At 52.4% G+C, this 17,716-nt stretch overlaps 1 protein-coding gene across 3 annotated transcripts in view; it reads right to left on the reverse strand.

The window, feature by feature from the left end:
* KCNG2 (potassium voltage-gated channel modifier subfamily G member 2) overlaps window positions 1–983 on the reverse strand; it is a 41,322-nt gene extending 40,339 nt beyond the window's left edge. The window contains exons 1-2 of one of the 3 annotated variants that reach the window (XM_066353448.1): window positions 778–983; window positions 301–444 (exon numbers count right to left, since the gene is read on the reverse strand). The gene's annotated coding sequence lies outside the window, so the exon portion shown is untranslated. The remainder of the gene's footprint in view (window positions 1–300; window positions 445–777) is intronic. The other 2 variants (XM_066353450.1, XM_066353447.1) reach the window with 2 other exon arrangements.
* Between the last annotated feature and the right edge of the window lie 16,733 nt (window positions 984–17,716).

Below are 17,716 nucleotides of genomic sequence, written 5' to 3' on the forward strand. Positions count from 1 at the left end.
GAGAAGGCAGGGATGAGAGGGCGCCGTGCGCGTGTGAGCGCGCCTGTCTCTGTGTGTGCATGTGTGTGCGCATGGGGGCGACGTTCACTAACACAGGGCGGCAGGAAGGAGCGAGGAAAGGGCCCCAGCGCGCTCGGAAGACTCGCCCACGTTCCGCCCCCACTTCTCAGAGCCGGTAAGCCTACCAACCCAGCCAGGGCGAGCGCTGCGAGAGCCTGTCACCCAACTTGGGTGCTTCCCATCTAGGGCCCCCAACCCACGTCGCAAATGCTGCTTTGACGTTTTGGCCCTAGCTCTCACCTGGGCTTGGGCAGGTCCGACGCGGACAAGACGGGGCGGCAGTAGGAACTGGCTGCGGCTGAAGCCGCGGGACCTCGATGAAAGCGCTCCGCGCCGAAACCCTCGCCTCGCTTGTGGGGACCTGGGGGCGGTGCCCAGCACAGCCTGGACCCGGGCACAACCCGGACCCCGGGTCCAGAGTCAGGGAGGGGAAATGAGGGCACCCCCAACGTCTCTCCCCAATCTCCCTTGCATCCACTCCACCTCGCAACTGGGGAGAAACTGCGCTTGCCTGACCATCGCGGCTTCTGGACAGGTGCTTGCGGCCCCCCACGCTCCCTGCCCTGCTCAGCCCTCACCCTGCGGTGTAGACCCCTGACCACTTCCCATGTTTCTTCCCTCGGACCCTCCGGTGTAGACCCTCCCCGCCTCCATCCCCGCTGCGGCACCAGGACCTGCCAGGGTAGATCGCAGGCCCCACTGTGCGCGCAACTTTACCTCGGGACTGGACTCTGCGGGCTGCCGCTCCGCTCACCTGGCCCACGGCCTCCACAGGGCGGAGCGCGTTGTCTCTGAGCCCGCAGCCCGGGGAGTCCGGCACCGCCCCGCGCACCGCCCCCGGCCCGGCCCGTGCCCCGGCGATCCAACCGGCTGCGGTGGCGCGGCGCCCCCTCGCGCCCGGCTGCAGGTCCCAAAGGCTGGTAGACCCCAGCGCCGCTGCCGGGAGTCGAAGGCTATGTCCACTTGGAGCGAACTCTAGAGGGCGGATGGGCCCTGCGCACCACGCCTACCATCGCACCAGGCACAGGCTCACAGTCACACCCTCGCGCTCACACACACAGTGTGGAGACAGAGACCCCGCCCACACAACAAAGCAACCCTCTGGCAAAAGACCTAGGAGGGGCTCTCCACGTGGGCGCTGCCCTGAGCACCCTGGGGAGGCCACTTGGGGGGATGGAGACTCTCACTGGTCACTAGCAGAGCCTGCTATGAGGCCAGCAACGCGGAGTGGACCCTGATGACCAGGTTTGCTCCGGTGAGGGATTTCATCATTCATTGACCAGGAGGTGCTCCTCTGCAGCGTAAGCCTGAACACCCTGGTCCAGAAAGCAGGCTTTTCTCCATAGAAACACTAAGTGAATTTAGAGCCAGAGAGGCCTGGACACCCAACCCTGAAAGGCCAGCTCCCTCGGGAGTGCTTCTGGGCTATGCCTGGTGACCGAGTCTTCCTCACCCCAGAGAACAACATCTGCAGCTGCCTAGGGAACTGGGCAACAGTCTATCCCAGAGAAACGCTCACGGAGATACAAACAAGCAAACAGATAACTCCATGAATAAGCTCTCCTGTCACTGTGAGTGCCCAGCTGCTGGTAGGTTTACTATGGAGGTGGGTGTATATGATTTCTCTGCTAAATATTCCCTGGAGGAAATTTCCAGCCAAAGCTCTACCCTGGCTGCCTCTTGCAGGCCCTGCACCTCTCTCAAGTCCCTGGGTTGCTATGACCATGCAGAGTGGACCCAGTTCATCACCTCCCTTGATACCTTTGTTTATCCAGCCTTTTCCGACACCATGTCACATTTTCCATCAACTTTTCCATCAACCTTGGCTTTATAGTCAACAAAAATGTGTAGATTGTTCTGTCTCTACTTGTGCAGTTGTTTTTAGTTTTTTTTTATGATCTATAATTTTCAGTTAAATTAGTTCTTTAAACTCAAAGTGCATTATATTAAAATTTGTTCCTATTCAATTTTATTTCATTAGTTTTTGCTAACCTTTTTGGTGAGCCTGTCAGGTGTTTCAGAATCTTAATCCTATCACAAAACATATTAGTACCTTCTCACCTTGAGCCGTTGGACCACCAGTAGTCTCAGTCATCCACAAAGTCAACGTTCTCAAAGGAAGGCAGCCCCTGGGGCCTGGTGGCATTCTCCTCGGGTCGGCATTGACTAACAGCCAACGTGTTTTGGGCCTGATAGTCTGTCTCTGTCTAGACTGCTGGAGCAAGTCACATTTTCCATTTTTGGGGGGAGGTGCTCATGGAGACAGTGCAAGGCCTTCCTGAAATCAAATGTAACCAATCAGAGGTCTGTTTCATACGGCTTCTGTAGCATCGCATTGATACACAATCTGTCTTTCTGAAAGGGTGTGGTGCAGCCCACTGGCCCCAGCAGGTGCTGGTCCTGGGCCGTTGCTCGGAGGTCTTTGTGTCCTTGACCTGGTCACCTCTCTGTGCTTCAGTTTCCTAGTCTATAAAGTGGGAACAACAGAACCTCCCTCACTGTTTGTTTTCATAACTAAATGAGTTAACACTAGGACATGTCTGACCCACAGTCAACAAGCCAAGTACCATGGTTATTTTAGGTGTTTACAAAATGGTAATGACCTAGAATATTTCAAGGACATTTGAAATCAAACACTGATCGTGTTTACAAACCAAGGTCCAGGGGACCCTTGGAGAGGTCCAACAGTCTACCTTTCTGCCCGAGGGCTCGGCCTGGTCCCTGCAGAGGACACCATTGGCATCCTCATAACCCTGACCCTGACCAAGTGCACACACACATCCCATGTCTCGGGGACTCACGGGCCGATGTGCATGTCCTTTTAAATTACTCTTCTGTGTGCCGTTCTCAGCTCTCTACGCCCCTGGGTCTCCCTCACCGGGTGTATCTCATTCCCCTCGGTTACTCTGGTTTGCTCTGTTTCTGGACTTCTGATGTTTCACTCCATGGTTCTGATGTGTTAACATCACAGTTACAGTGTGTCAATGAGGGGCTAATGCTGATAACCCGGCAGCCCGGGCCCCGGGATCCCAGGCTCGGTCATAAGGACAATGCAGCCGGGGACAAGACTGCAGAAGATGGTACTCATGTTTCCCAGTCAACTCTTTGTTGCTTTTTCTAAACCACGTTACACCCGTGACCTAGCTGTCCCACCAGCACTGTGTGAGCTTCTGTTTTAGGAAAGGAGCAAACATTTACAAAATGTTTTCTGCATGTAATAAATGGTCATTGTAAAAAAAAAAAAAAAATAGTAAGCTTCCTGTGAAAAATACAAAGGAGAAAATAAGAAACTCCCTTCTCTCCCATTTCCATCATTCAAACTTTTTCACCATTGCTGTTCTGGTACCAAAACACTTGGGTCATTTTAACATAAAAAATATATATGTTTTTGTTTGTTTATATGTGAAGATGCCATCACACTAGTCACTGTATTTTTATCACTTAACAGGAAATGACCACTTCCAATTTTTTCCAGGCTCCAACATCATTTTAATTGATTGCATAGAACTCCATCCCAGGCTAGTACCTTACTTTCCTTTATCACTTTTATTGATTGATTTTAGAGAGACAGAGAGAGGAAGGGGGAGAGAGAATGAGAAAGAGAGAGTGGGGAAGCATTCATTTTATTGTTCCACTTATTTATTGTCCTGACCTGGGATCAAACCCGCAACCTTGGTGTTTCGGGACAACTCTCTATGAACTAACGGCCAGGGCCGTTAGTACCTTCCTTTAACTGAAGCTATTATTTGACATGTTTTCCCCACCATTTTTCACTATTATAAAATGCTCTGCCTTAAACACCTTTTAGGTGCATCTTGGCCCACTGTCCTGACCACAGTGACATGCTGGTGAGTGTCTGCTGGTGTGCCCAGTTGGCCTTGTGCAGCGCACGCTGCATTCTGTTGCCTTGTCTGGCACCTGAGGGTGTGTCCGTGAGCATTCACCAGGTGTGCAAGCGAGGAAGGGGATGGACATGATTCCTACGCAGATGTCTAATTACTTCCTTTACCAGTGTTTTCCAAATTAGTAATTTTCTTCTCGATATTGAACCATAATTTCCATTTCTTGGCTGACTTTCAAAGCAGTGTGATATATTCTCTCCTTTTATTTATTTATTTATTTATTTATTATTTTTGTGTGTGTGCATTTTTCTGAAGCTGGAAACAGGGAGAGACAGTCAGACAGACTCCCACATACGCCCAACCGGGATCCACCCGGCACGCCCACCAGGGGCGATGCTCTGCCCATCCTGGGGGTCGCCATGTTGCGACCAGAGCCACTCTAGTGCCTGAGGCAGAGGCCACAGAGCCATCCCCAGCGCCCGGGCCATCTTTGCTCCAATGGAGCCTTGGCTGCGGGAGAGGAAGAGAGAGACAGAGAGGAAGGCGCGGCGGAGGGGTGGAGAAGCAAATGGGCGCTTCTCCTGTGTGCCCTGGCCGGGAATCGAACCCGGGTCCTCCGCACGCTAGGCCGACTCTCCTTTTATTTTTTTGGTCACAGCTTTACTGAGTGAGAACTCAGACACTACACCATCCCCCACCTCACTGTGAAGTTTAGTGACTTTCAGGGTGCTGCGAGTTGTACAGGCACCGACTCAGTAGGTTCTAGAACTTTTCACTACCCCGTAATACCACTCAGGACCCTCTATCACTGCCTGGTCCTCCCCAGCCACTGCAACATGGACCGACTTTTGTCTGTCTGTCTCCGCTGGGCTCAACTATACTTCAGAGCAGGGAGGAGCAGGCTTCCTGTCCTGTGTGGGCCATGTGCTCAGGGTCCCCACACTCTGTTCTGGCTTTTTCAGATTATTTATTCATTTTAGAGAGGGAGGGAGAAAGAGAGAGAGAGAGAGAGAGAGAGAGAGAGGCAGAGAGAGAAAGAAGCATCAACTCCCATATGTGTCTTGACTAGGCAAGCCCAGGGTTTCCAACCAGAAACCTCAGCGTTCTAGGTTGACATTTTATCCACTGCACCACCATAGGCCAGGCCAGTTCTCTGCTTTTCTCCTTCATTCCTTTTTCTTACTCCAGGAGGAGTCGTTCTGACTCTGTCGTCCGCCCTTTCTGCCTGTCGTGAGCAGTCAACCCTCTCCCCTCCTCTGAGAGTCTTCCCACTGATCACCACCCCCTTCTCCCTGCTTCATCCAGTGGCCACCTGGAAACAGGTTTCTATTCTGGTTTTCTGTCTGCGAGGGTCTGCCACATCTTACATCTTCAGGTCACTCTGTGGTCTCTGGTCTGTGTCCCTCTCATCTGCTCTGCTGTCCGCTTTGATAGATCAAACACTCCCATCAAAAGGCAGCGGCTGTGTCTGTGCCTTCTCAGGCTTCCTTAGAAAGTACACTGCGTTCATCCTCCACCCTGCGTCCTCCTTGCCGACTCTGCCAGGGTCTGTCCTCGTCATCAGCTCCGAAGAGGAAAGCAGACGCTTGTGTGTAGACACATTCACTTCAGGGTTCCAGGGTGCCAGCCCCCCCCACCCCCCGCCCCCCAGAGCAGAGCTCACTCCGGGTCCTCGTCTGGCACCTGGGATTCCAGGAGTAGACGGCGCACACTCAGGAAGCAGACATTCCTCAGTTTGTGCACATGTGAGCTCCCAAGTCATTCAGATGGAGATGCTCGAGGTGACTCTGGTTAAACACACTCCCTGGTGGCCTCTCCTGGCTGTTGGCAAGGGAGATACCACGGTGAATCTTTGTGCCCAGGTACGCGAGGCTTACAGCCAGGCCCTTCTATCTTCCTGACCAGCAGCCTGCACATGACCGAGGCCAGCGAGCGCTCAGAATCGAGCCCTTCACGGGCAATGTACACAACACCTCCCAACATTGCTCTGTTACTACAGAATGCCCCCGATCCAAGGAGCAGCCCAGGATTTTCTCAGGCATATCTCTAACATTTTATCTAAATCTTCAGTGGCCTGCACAAACCTTTCATTACATCTACCGATTCTGTGCTTATGAATTAAACGTTTGCTTGTGTCATTCTTCTCAGGAACAATCTCAAATCTGATGTGATCACATTAGAAATGGACCGAATGGCTTTGTTCCATAGAGTATGCTAGAACTAGGTTTTGGATGACTGGGGTTTGCTCTTTTTCTGAATTGTTTGGCACCGATAATGTTCTGAGGAGAGATGTTTCTATTCCTCTGTGAACAGAGTGGAGCTTCAGCTTTTCCAGCATCAGAGAATAGATCACTTGCCTCTGCTCAGTTCAGTTAATATTTCTTCACAACGTGGGTTTTTTTTTAAATTATTTTATTTATTCATTTTTAGAGAGGAGAGAGAGACAGAAAGAGAGAAGGGGGAGGAGCTGGAAGCATCAACTCCCATATGTGCCTTGACCAGGCAAGCCCAGGGTTTCGAACCGGCAACCTCAGCATTTCCAGGTCGACGCTTTATCCACTGCGCCACCACAGGTCAGGCCACAACGTGGGTTTAAGCACCTACTCAGCGCCAGGTGTGCTGGGCACTTCTACCTGGAAGATGCGTCAAATCCAGCTACTGCCCTCCAGAGGCTGGAAGCCGCGTTGAAGAAGGAAAGGCCCCATGCTGTTAGCGCCACTGGCACCCACACCCAGTGGGTTATTAAACAGAAAACTCGAGATGGGGGAAGCTGAACTGTCTTACATGGGACAGCAGATGGCTCCTCTGTCTTGGCTCAGCCTGTAAGTGGGCTTTAAACTCTTCTTCCCAAATGTGAGCCACCCCACACCACATCCCTACTTCAGTATCCACAGAAAACGGAGCTCAGGTCATAGAGGCAGGTGGTGGTTGTGAGAAAATGAGACACAGAGAGAAGCTACAGTCACTTACCACACATGACAAACCCAAATGGAACAAAGAGCTATTCTAGGATTAATGGGTAACACATAGTGGCCACCTGCCCCCCAAAATACAACAATTAAATCAGAACAATTGCATGAAATACCAAGAATCTCTCCAAGTGATGATAAGAATGGTCCAGAAACATGCAAAAGAGGGTTAGCAGGATGAACGCATACGTAGCAATCGATTGCGGTTTCTCTCAGGGACACAAGGGTGGCTCAATATCCACAAGTCAATCCATGTGACACACTAACAAAATCTGATACACTAACAGAATGAAAGATAAAAATTATATGACCATTTCAACAGATGCAAAAAAAAAAAAAAAAAAAAAAAAGCATTTGACAAAAGTCAATATCTATTTATGATGAAAACTCTCCACAAAGCCGATATAGAAAGAACACACCTCAACATAAAGGCCACCTATGAGAAGCCCACAGCAAACATCACACTTAATGGTGAAAAGTTGAAAGTTTTTCCTCTACGATTAGGAATAAGGATGCCCACTCTCACCACTGTTATTCAACATCACAGTGTAAGTCATAGCCGGGGCAATTAGGCAAGAAATGGAAATAAAAGGCATACAAAATTGGAAAGGAAGAAGTAAAACTGTCACTATGTGCAGATGACATAATATTATGTATAGAAAATCCCCTGTAGGGGTTTCTACTCCATCAAAAGACTATTAGAACTAATAAACAAATGTAGTAAAGTTGCTGGATAAAAGATGAATACACAAAAATTGGTTGCATCTCTATAGACTAATAATGATCTATAAGGAATAAAAATTAAAAAAACAGTCCCATGCACAACTGCATCAGAAAGAATAAAATACCTAGGAATAAATTTAACCAAAGAAATGGAAGACTTGTATGCTGGAAACTATGACCTCATTGAAAGAAACTGAGGAAGATACAAATTAATAGAAAAATATTTTGTGCTCATAGACTGGAAGACTAAATATTCTTACAGTATCCACACTCCCCAAACCATTACACAGATTCAACACAATCACTATAGAAATTCCAATGACATTTTTTTCAAAGAAATAGAGTAGCAATCTTAGAACTTGTATAGGACAATAAAAGACCTGGAGAGCCACCGCAGTCTTGAGAAAGAAGAGCAAAGTTGGAGGTGTCCCATTCCTAATTTCAAACTACATCACAAAGCCACTAGAGTCAAAACAGTATGGTGTTGGCATAAAACAGACACAACGCTCAGTGGAATAAAATAACTCAGAAAGAAACCCACACCTATGTGGCCAATTAATTTATGACAACAAAGCAAAGAACATACAATGGGGAAGATAGTGTCTTCAATGAGTGATGTTGGAAAAAGTACAAAACAATTAAAGTGTACCCTTATCCTATACCACATGCACAAATGAACTGAAAAATGGATTGAAGACTTGAACATTGACTTGAAACCCCTAAACTCCTAGAAGAAAACAGAGGCAGTAAGCTCCTTGACGTGGGCCTTGGGATGATTTTTAAACAGGGCACCAAAAGCAAAGGCAACAAAATAACAGGATAAACAAAGAAGACTTGTCAAAAGCTTCAACAGAAACCATCAACAAAATGAATAGGCCACCTACTGAACTGGAGAAGATATTTGCAATCATGTATCTGATAAGGGGCTACTATCCAAATATATAAAGAACTCCTACAACCCAATAGCAAACAACGGTATGATTTTAAAATGTGCAGAGGACCGGAATAGACGTTTTCCCCAAGCATACGTACAGATGGCTAACAGACACAGGAATGCTCACCATCACTGATCATGGGGGGAGGGGAGAGAAATGGGTGAACTGCTTTTGTTTTTCTTTTAGTAAGTTGACTAAGAAAAACAAATTGGGGCAGGAGACACACAGTGGGGGTGAGCAGAGCTGGTAAGGGCCACTGTCTATCCAGACAGAGCAGTGCCAGGCCCCAGCCACCTGGAGGGGAGGGGAGGGCATTGCGGGTGGCGCCTCACTGTGATTGGAGCACACGGCAGGGCACGGTCTCTCCCTGCTGCACTCCTGGGCCTGCTGCCTTTTCTTCCGGGGACTGTGCTTAGAGCTTCCTAACAGAACAAACAAAATTCTTCTGATCCATACGTATCCACAGATGCCACAATCTGTGCCCGGTCCCCTGAAGTCCACTCCAGATGAACCCGGCACTGAGTCCATGGTCCTTGTCTGCTACGCCAGCTCCCTACTTCAGACAACTGACTCACCTGGCCATGCCCACCATGTGTCACTGAGTGTCACTGTTCCTGTCTTTACTGACTTTTACAAAATACGCTCCATCTCCCCAAATAAACGGCAAGACCACTGCTTGTGCAGATGTGCAGTATTTCAGGTGGAAATGCCCTTTTGTTAGAATCTCCCTGGATACATTTCAGCCTGGCACCCTTGCTGACAGTTCCCTCGCACAATTTCAACCTCGCAGGGTCTGGGGGTGCGTGCGCCTGGGGTCTGCCTGGTCTTTCGTTGCCACAGAGCCCAGGGTGCCCAGGCTTCTGCCAAGGCCCTCCCGTGGGTGTGAGCCTTGTGCTCTACATGTTGGGTTGGGTTTTTCTCTGCTGAAGAGTCATGCTAGCAACCCCCAAGGCCTGGTCTGAATCACCAGGCGTCCCCGTACCTGACAGCACTTCCACCTGTGGCTGTCCTCCTGGTGGCTGCTATACACACACACGCTCCCCATGCGGCTGCCTGTCAGCGGGCTAAGGGGCTCACAGTGGGCGGGGCTCCTTTCACGGTACAGACACCTCTCAGCGATTTAGGGTCTTGTGCTTGTTGTGAGACTGGAAGGGGTAGGGGACAAGATGAGGCCCCTGGAAATAACAGCAGTGGGACGCATGGGTTGCAGACAATGTGGTAACAGAGGCCCTGCAGGCCTCTGTGGGGGCAGTGCTTCCTGAGCCAGAGGGACAGAATGTGACCTGTCCTGGCTTCTGTTGGCTAAAGAGCTACTCATGCTGTCTTGGACCCTGAGACCCTGGCCTCCAGGCCGTGGCCAGTGCAGTGACAGCATTGAACCCACTGCTGTCTGTTCACCTCTTTGTACGTGTGTTCACCGTGCACGTGCGGTGCATAAGACCTGTGGCTTCTGTCAGCCATGACACACCACAGGTCCTTGCAGATGACCTTCTAGACGATCCGTGAACAGACGGGGGACGTGCTTGCAGCCACCCGGTAAAGCAAAGCCTTCCTAGAAGCCTCCCCTTCACAGTCATGGGCTGGACGACTCCGTTCCAGAATCACCACTAGAGACACAGTCTCTCCACCTGCACCTCTGACCAGAATCTCCACCCCAAGGGCCACTGTGGGAATGTGTACCATCAGCTGGGAAGTGGCCCGCAGAGCTTTGGGCAGCTGCGATGACCTACACGGGGTGACGGTACCCGGCAAGGCTCGGGGCTCCATCTGTCCATTGTCAGCCCCGTGTTCCTTTGAGTCCTTCTGAAGCACTATTAACCCTTCTCATGTGTAAGTGAAATCAGGACCAAACCACCTCTAAGAGGAAGTCACAATGATGTAAAACCTCATTTCTGCTCTAAAACACTTTCCTATATTCCTCCAACAGAGGGACAGTGAACGCAGTGACCTCGCTGGGCACTTTGCCCCCCAGGGCATTTGGTAGTGTGTGGAGAGTTTGGTTACCTCATGGAGGCACTGGCATCTAACAGGCAGGGCCAGGATGGTGCCAAATGCAAGACCCCCCCAGCCCACCCCGATAGTGACCTACGTGGGAGTGAGGTTGGGAGATGGCGGGGGGGGGGGGCAGCTGTTTCCCCTCTGCCTACAGCACCCACGTTCTGCAGGTGGTAGACTTTCTAGTTGCACTTGGTCCCAGTACAGTCCCTGGTGGCAGCGATAGGACATGTGGAGATTAAGACACAATGAGACAGTTTCAAACGTCCAGGGGGAAAAAACAGCCTGAACAGCTGCAGGACAGCTTCACTCATCTGAGAACCAGGGCTTCAGCGCCAGAGGGCGACCGCAGACGACACTGCTTCCCCATCTGGACCAGGAGTGTGTCTGCTGTAGCAGAGCTGGTGCGGACATGGGTGCCCACCCGTCCCACTCGCAGGGGCTTTGGACTGTCCCAGCTGCAGAAGCAAAAGGAGCCCAAGTCCCCAGCCGCCCACCACCAGGCCACACTGTGCTGGTGCCGTGGCTGCTTGCCGGGACAGCCAGCCATTGGAATACAGACTGTGCCCCTTCAGGGGCCTGTGGCAGCGGGATGTCCACAGCTCCCAGGGCCCGGGTCCTGGTTGCCCTGCCCCTTAGTTCTGAGAACAACCGCGATGCAGCAGAGGCCTAACTTGAAGGGTTTCCTTGTCACGTCTTTTCCTAGATTTCCTGTGGAACGAGGTGAAAATGCCCCTTCTCGCCTCACCCCTGAGCCAGAGTTACCAGAGCCAGAAATAAAAGCACACCCCACAGCTTTTTAAGCAGGTCCAGTGCGGGGACTGAAAGCCCCGACCTCCCTCACACACGACGGAGAACACAGGGCGGCCAAAGCAATTAGGGAAACAGTTGCTACTGAGAGGGGAAAAAATAATACCAAATGCTGCTAGATTTAAATTTCTCCTGTGTGTTAAATTGGACTCTGGCCAAGTTATAAAACTGAAGATTTGGATTTCAGAAGAAAATGCAACAGCCCAAGGGTTCAAGAGCAGCAGCAGGCCGCACAAAAACTGAGTGCTGTTGTGCAACACTGACGGGAGGTGGGGGCAGGGAGTGGGGGCCTTCAGTGCATGCAGGTGCCTGGCTGTCCATGTGGGACCAGGCTACAGCTTGCAAACTTCGCAGCACTGCCGGAGCATGGGTGCCTAGTGTTGCATCCACTGGGTACAAGAACAAACGTCGGAGACTTTCAGGAGTTTAGATGTTACTTTATTGGCCAGTTTAACCTGCGCAGGGGCGAACTCCCAAGATGTCCGGAGACACCATGCTCACAAGGAGCTGCAAACGGGAGCCGCGCCGCGTTTACAGCCAGGTCCTTATATATCTTAAGTGAGCAAGCATTATACAGAAGCAGATGTGGCAGTTAGCTATTCGCTAGGGAGGTCGTACGCAGCATAGCAACAGGGGCCGACATAACAACAGGGGCCGGTTTTAGCTTAGTGGCGAATTTCAAACATAAACTTCTCTTTTTTTTTATTTTGTATTTTTCTGAAGCTGGAAATGGGGAGAGACAGTCAGACAGACTCCCGCATGCGCCCGACCGGGATCCACCCGGCACGCCCACCAGGGGCAACGCTCTGCCCACCAGGGAACGATGCTCTGCCCCTCCAGGGCGTTGCTCTGTTGCGACCAGAGCCACTCTAGCGCCTGGGGCAGAGGCCAAGGAGCCATCCCCAGCGCCCGGGCCATCTTCGCTCCAATGGAGCCTCGGCTGTGGGAGGGGAAGAGAGAGACAGAGAGGAAGGAGAGGGGGAGGGTGGAGAAGCAGATGGGTGCTTCTCCTGTGTGCCCTGGCCAGGAATCGAACCCAGGACTTCTGCACGCCAGGCCGACGCTCTACCACTAAGCCAACTGGCCAGGGCTCAAACATAAACTTCTGATAAGGGTCTCTGACCTTCTTTGTTCTCAGCCTCACAGGGGCCCTATCAGCACTCCCTGTTCCTTCAATAGTTACACTCTTGGCAGCCCCAGCATATCAGCACTCCCTGAATCTAACACCCAGGATTCTGCACCCCCAGAGAGATGGGACTTGGTGGGGGGTCATCCTGTGGGAACCTAGAGACTACAGTGTCCCCTCCAGGATGAAACATCTTTAGCTAAAGTTGTTGAAGGGGAGATGGGACAGGTCTGCTCTCACCTGCCCACAGAAGGCAGGCCAGGCCAGCCTCCAGCCCGCAAGGGGAGCAACGTGTGCATCGGCCCAGAACCTGTCTGGCCACAGGAGCCACAGCTGAGCCCAGAGGGGCAGGTGGTGGCTCCAGGGAAGAGGCTGTTTGGACCCACAGGGAATGCACTGGGGTGAGGAGGAGGCAGCGACTGAGGAGACAAGGGGGAGGTTCAGAGCCAGGTGGTCAGGCAGGTATGGGCGGACATCAGCCCAGGGAGGTTGCACCAGAACATGGCTTCCCCTGCCAGTGAGCCTGCAGCAGTTTCCTGTGCCATGTGGTGCTGTGGTGGCTGTTTCCTCAGTTCTGAGACCAGGGACATTTGCTCATGTGGCAAATGGCCAGGGGGCTCTGCTTGTGGTGGTGCTGTGGGAAGTGAGTCCACAATGGCCCCCCGGCTCAGGCCAGAGCAGCATGCAGCTACGAAGTGTTTGCCAGGACCCTGTGTGGAGAACGCCAGCCCAGAGAAATGGCTGTGGCTGGTTCCGAATGCAGGCCGGCTGGCTTCATGTCGAGAAGGCTATGTGTTCTGGGCAGTCCTGCCCACACGGGGACCTCTCATTAGTCTCATTTCTGTGTGCACATGTGTAATTGTGTGCTCGTGGGTGAGTGTGTACGTGCATGTGTGTGCGCCCGTAGGTGAGTGTACTGAAATAGCCAAGTCTGTAACAAGTGTAGTAAGGAGACCGGCAGGTGAAGACCAGCTGACAAGGAGAAAGGAACAGTGGTCGAGTCTGACCGACAGTGATATGACCCCGAGGAGTTCTGGGGCCTCTCTGGGCAGCAGGGCACCCTACAGGAAGGGAGCTGGAAGGAGCTGTGTGCGTTGTGGGGACCCTGTGGGAAGCTGGGACTCAGGCCTGCCCCTGCCCCTGCCCCTGCACAAGATGCTGGGATCAGCCGGGAGAAAGTTCCCGAAGCATCTCTGTTGTTGTGAGTCGGGGGCGCAGAGAGAGAGATCAGCAGACGAAATCATCAAGGACTAGCAAAGGACCACCGCGCGCTCAGGCAAATGGCCCTGAGTTCGCGCTGTGTCCTATTTTTATTCACAAGACTTCAAAAAGCTTGTTTACTGAGAAATTGGCATAACATCAAGTGTAACTTTTACTTAAAGATACATGGAGTGCACCTGCAAGATAGCTTAGTAACAACATAATATCAGAAGGCATTAATTGCTATAGCTTCTATGGTTTCCACAACATTCCTCTCCTTATCTCAAGGGATAACCTTGGAAAGTACAGAAATCTTATGAGAATGTTTTACTGAGAAAAGCCCAGCAACTGCCTTCAGTCACTTAGACCTGTTTCAGTGACCTGCCTTCAAGTCACAAAACAATTTTCTTGGCAAAACATTCTTTTCTTGTTGGCTGTGTTCCCATCCAAGGCCATGCAATGGATTATTCCACTACACATCTCCTCTCCCGGTCTCTCCTGCTCTACCTTCATGTGGTTCTATGAAAAGAACAGAGGCTCTTAAGCGGCTATAAAGGGAGCAGCTGCGCGCTGCGCATCTCACCAACACTAAGAAACTTCACTCACCTAGCGACGGTCTGGGCCAGTGCTGGGGGGGGGGGGGGGCGGCGGCGGGACTTCCAAGGGCTGTGCCTCGGCCAGGAGAGCAAGGCAGCTGTTAAACAGCCATTATTTTTTTTTTTTTTTTACACAGAGACAGAGAGAGAGACAGAGAGAGGGATAGATAGGGACAGACAGACAGGAACAGAGAAGCATCAATCATCAGTTTTTCGTTGCGACACCTTAGTTGTTCATTGATTGCTTTCTCATATGTGCCTTGACCGTGGGCCTTCAGCAGACCAAGTAACCCCTTGCTCGAGCCAGAGACCTTGGGTCCAAGCTGGTGAGCTTTTTTTTGCTCAAACCAGATGAGCCCATGCTCAAACTGGCGACCTTGAGGTCTGAGTCCTAGGCATCCCAGTCCGACGCTCTATCCACTGCGCCACTGCCTGGTCAGGCAAACAGCCATCATTAAACATTAACTTCCATGACCCTGTCAGGACAGAAACACGCTGAAGCATAAAGCTCATCAACACCAGGTGCTGCGTTTTTCTGTTATCTGTGCTGGTGAGGTGACGTTCGTGTCTGAAACTGACCTAGTGTGTGTGTGCAGGGGTCATACCACAGAGACCAGCGGGTGCCACAGACCGACCCAGCCCCAACCTCTGATTGTTACTCGTATTTTAGCACAAGTTTGTTTGGGAAGTGTTTCATCTGTAAATGGCCATGGAAGATTCCAGTTTCAAGTGTGGCTGTGGGGACCCCAGAGCCACACTTCAGAGGCAAGGCGAGAAGCAGTGTCCATGCCAGGCAGGTTCCTGGTCAGCGTGGCTCTCCCAGCAGAAGCTCCCACAGTGACCAGGGCACAGGGAACCACCGGGCAGACAGTCACGTCCACGGGTCCTGGGGGTGGGCCCCGGAGCCAGGGCAGCCCCCAGCCACAGACAGGTCTGGGTTGGGCTCCAGCAGCCATCCACAGCGAGGTCATAGGCCACAGCCTCGCCCTTGGCTGCAGCACAGACCGTGGTGCCTCCTCACGCACACACGGCTAATCTGCTCAATGGTGGGCACTTTTCCTTCCTTCTCTGCCCCACCTACCAGCCCCGTGCTCCCTGCACCTGCCCCTGCTTGCCTTGCTTCCTGAGCTGGGCGGCCCTCCACACCCATGGAGTCTAGCCAGACAGCAAGCCGCCCGCCACGGGCTCTGACCCTGTTCTAAGCACTTCCACATGGTTGCATGATTTTAACGTTTAAATCCTGACTCAGAATTAACCTGACATCAGGTCCATCCTCAGCTATCCTGAACACCTGGCCCAGCATGCCTGTCCTGGACTGCAGCCCCTGCGGGGTGATCAGATACATGGAGGAGGCACCCGACCAGTGGGCTGGTCTCCGACTCTCAGCAGAAAGCCCACGGCAGACTCCCCTCCCCTCTGGGGCCCCAGGGCTCGCAGTGGCTGGTGGACCTGGGACCTTGCCTACAGAGGGTGGATGTCCTTGACTCAAAGACTTAAGACCTTTGAGTGAACGCATCAGAGCCCTGTTCGCTTTCGGTCTCCAGGACAAACTGGCCTGCTGGGCCATCCGCATCATGAGCTCTGGCTTGTCCCTGCCATTGGGTTCTAGTGCCTCTGACCTGGCCCTCCTCCAGACTGCTGTTTCTATCCAGTGGACAGGGCAAGCCACAGCATGGACAATACACGACTGTGCCCTCACCGTGCCCTGGAGGTCAGTTTTCGGGGGGCCAGTCAGACCGCAGCCCAGCTCACCTTATTGCACCCAGTGACACCCGTGCCCAGGGTAGCACCGGAACACTGACGGGTGACACAAGCATGGTAATCACCTAGCCACCCCACCCCACTCCCCACTGACCTGACAATGGGCTGTCATGGGGCTCCTTCAGTGACCTTGAAGCCATGCCTCCTCCTGGCTGTCGGTTCCAGGCCCCCCAGGCAGAAATTTGTTCCCTGAGACAAGAGGTTCCCAGTTGGCTGGGAGGTGCGAGGGGCTGCTCCCCTCCCCTCATGGAGCGTCCCATGTGACATCAACATGAATGAGTGAGCTCAGCATCCCTGTTTCTGCGAACGCTGCCCAGTGTGGCCAGGAGTGCAGCCACTGACGCCTGCTGTGCTGAGTGCTGCTGTTTTCAGACCAGGTGGCTTTTTCCTAAGCGCTGAGGGCACCTGCGGGTTATTCGGGCCAGGGACACTTCAGTTGTTCCTGTCAGAGTGAGACAGAAGGCTCTGTACCCTTTCCCGCGGAGGGAGCATGGAGAGGGCGTCACTTCCCAAAGCTGAAGGGCCCGCTTCATCCCCAAGGCCCCACCACTGCATGCAGACTTCTCCAGGATCCCGTGTGTAGGGTGTTGGCCTCTTCTTCCCCCAAGTTTAGAGAGAATTATTACCGAGTCTCGAGGAGCCCAGACCAGGCAAGTCCTGAGCTGCTCCCCGAATGTCAGGCTCCAGGGGACAGGGGTCCTGAGCTCGGTGGGCCCCCAGCCTTGGGAAAGTGATTTCTCTGTGCCTCAGGGTTTGGATATGTAACCATAGGATTCTAGCCAGACACGGGTTACAGCAGCGCTGGCGGTCAACATGGCGGGTGACCAGTGGGTGAGGATGATGCCCCTCCACTGGCCTAGTGGGGCTCATGGCTGTTCAACTTCTCGAAATTGTCAAAGGCAGCCTGTTGGATCTGCTCACCCTGTGACATCACCAGGGTCACAGTTTCCAAATGTGAGACAGTTGTGCAGGTGACCTGCTCACTCTGGGGTCACCGTTGGTGAGTTGCCTTTGCCCCTGCAGTTACCATGCACTCAGCAGATTCTGGCGTGTGTGCCTGGTGTACACGACAGCCAACAGCATGGCTCCCAGGCTGAGACCCGCCGGCTGTTCACAGAGGAAGAGAACGGAGTTCCAGCATGTTCTCTGCAGAGCACGGGCACGCAGTGGACATGGGGCCATAGCACCAGCACAGTAACTAGATCTCATTTAGTCAGAAAGCCCAAGAAACATAGTGCTTTAAAAAACGAGGCAGTGCCTGACCAGGTGGTGGCGCAGTGGATAGAGCATCGGACTGGGATGCAGAGGACCCAGGTTCGAGATCCCGAGGTCGCCAGCTTGAGCGCGGGCTCATCTGGTTTGAGCAAAAGCTCACCAGCTTGAACCCCTTGCTGGAGCCAGTGGTTACTCGGTCTGCTGAAGACCTGAGGTCAAGGCACATATGAGAAAGCAATCAATGAACAACTAAGGTGTTGCAACGCGCAATGAAAAACTAATGATTGATGCTTCTCATCTCTCTCCATTCCTGTCTGTCCCTGTCTATCCCTCTCTCTTACTCACTCTCTGTCTCTGTAAAGATAAATGAAAACAACAACAACAAAAAAAACGAGGCAGCTTCTTAGGCCCTGCCCGGTTGGCTCAGTGGTAGAGTGTGGGCCCAGTGTGTGGATGTCCCAGGTTCAATTCCCAGCCAGGTCAC

The sequence above is a fragment of the Saccopteryx leptura genome, chromosome 11, assembly GCF_036850995.1.
Source record: "Saccopteryx leptura isolate mSacLep1 chromosome 11, mSacLep1_pri_phased_curated, whole genome shotgun sequence".
Classification (NCBI taxonomy): Eukaryota; Metazoa; Chordata; class Mammalia; order Chiroptera; family Emballonuridae; genus Saccopteryx; species Saccopteryx leptura.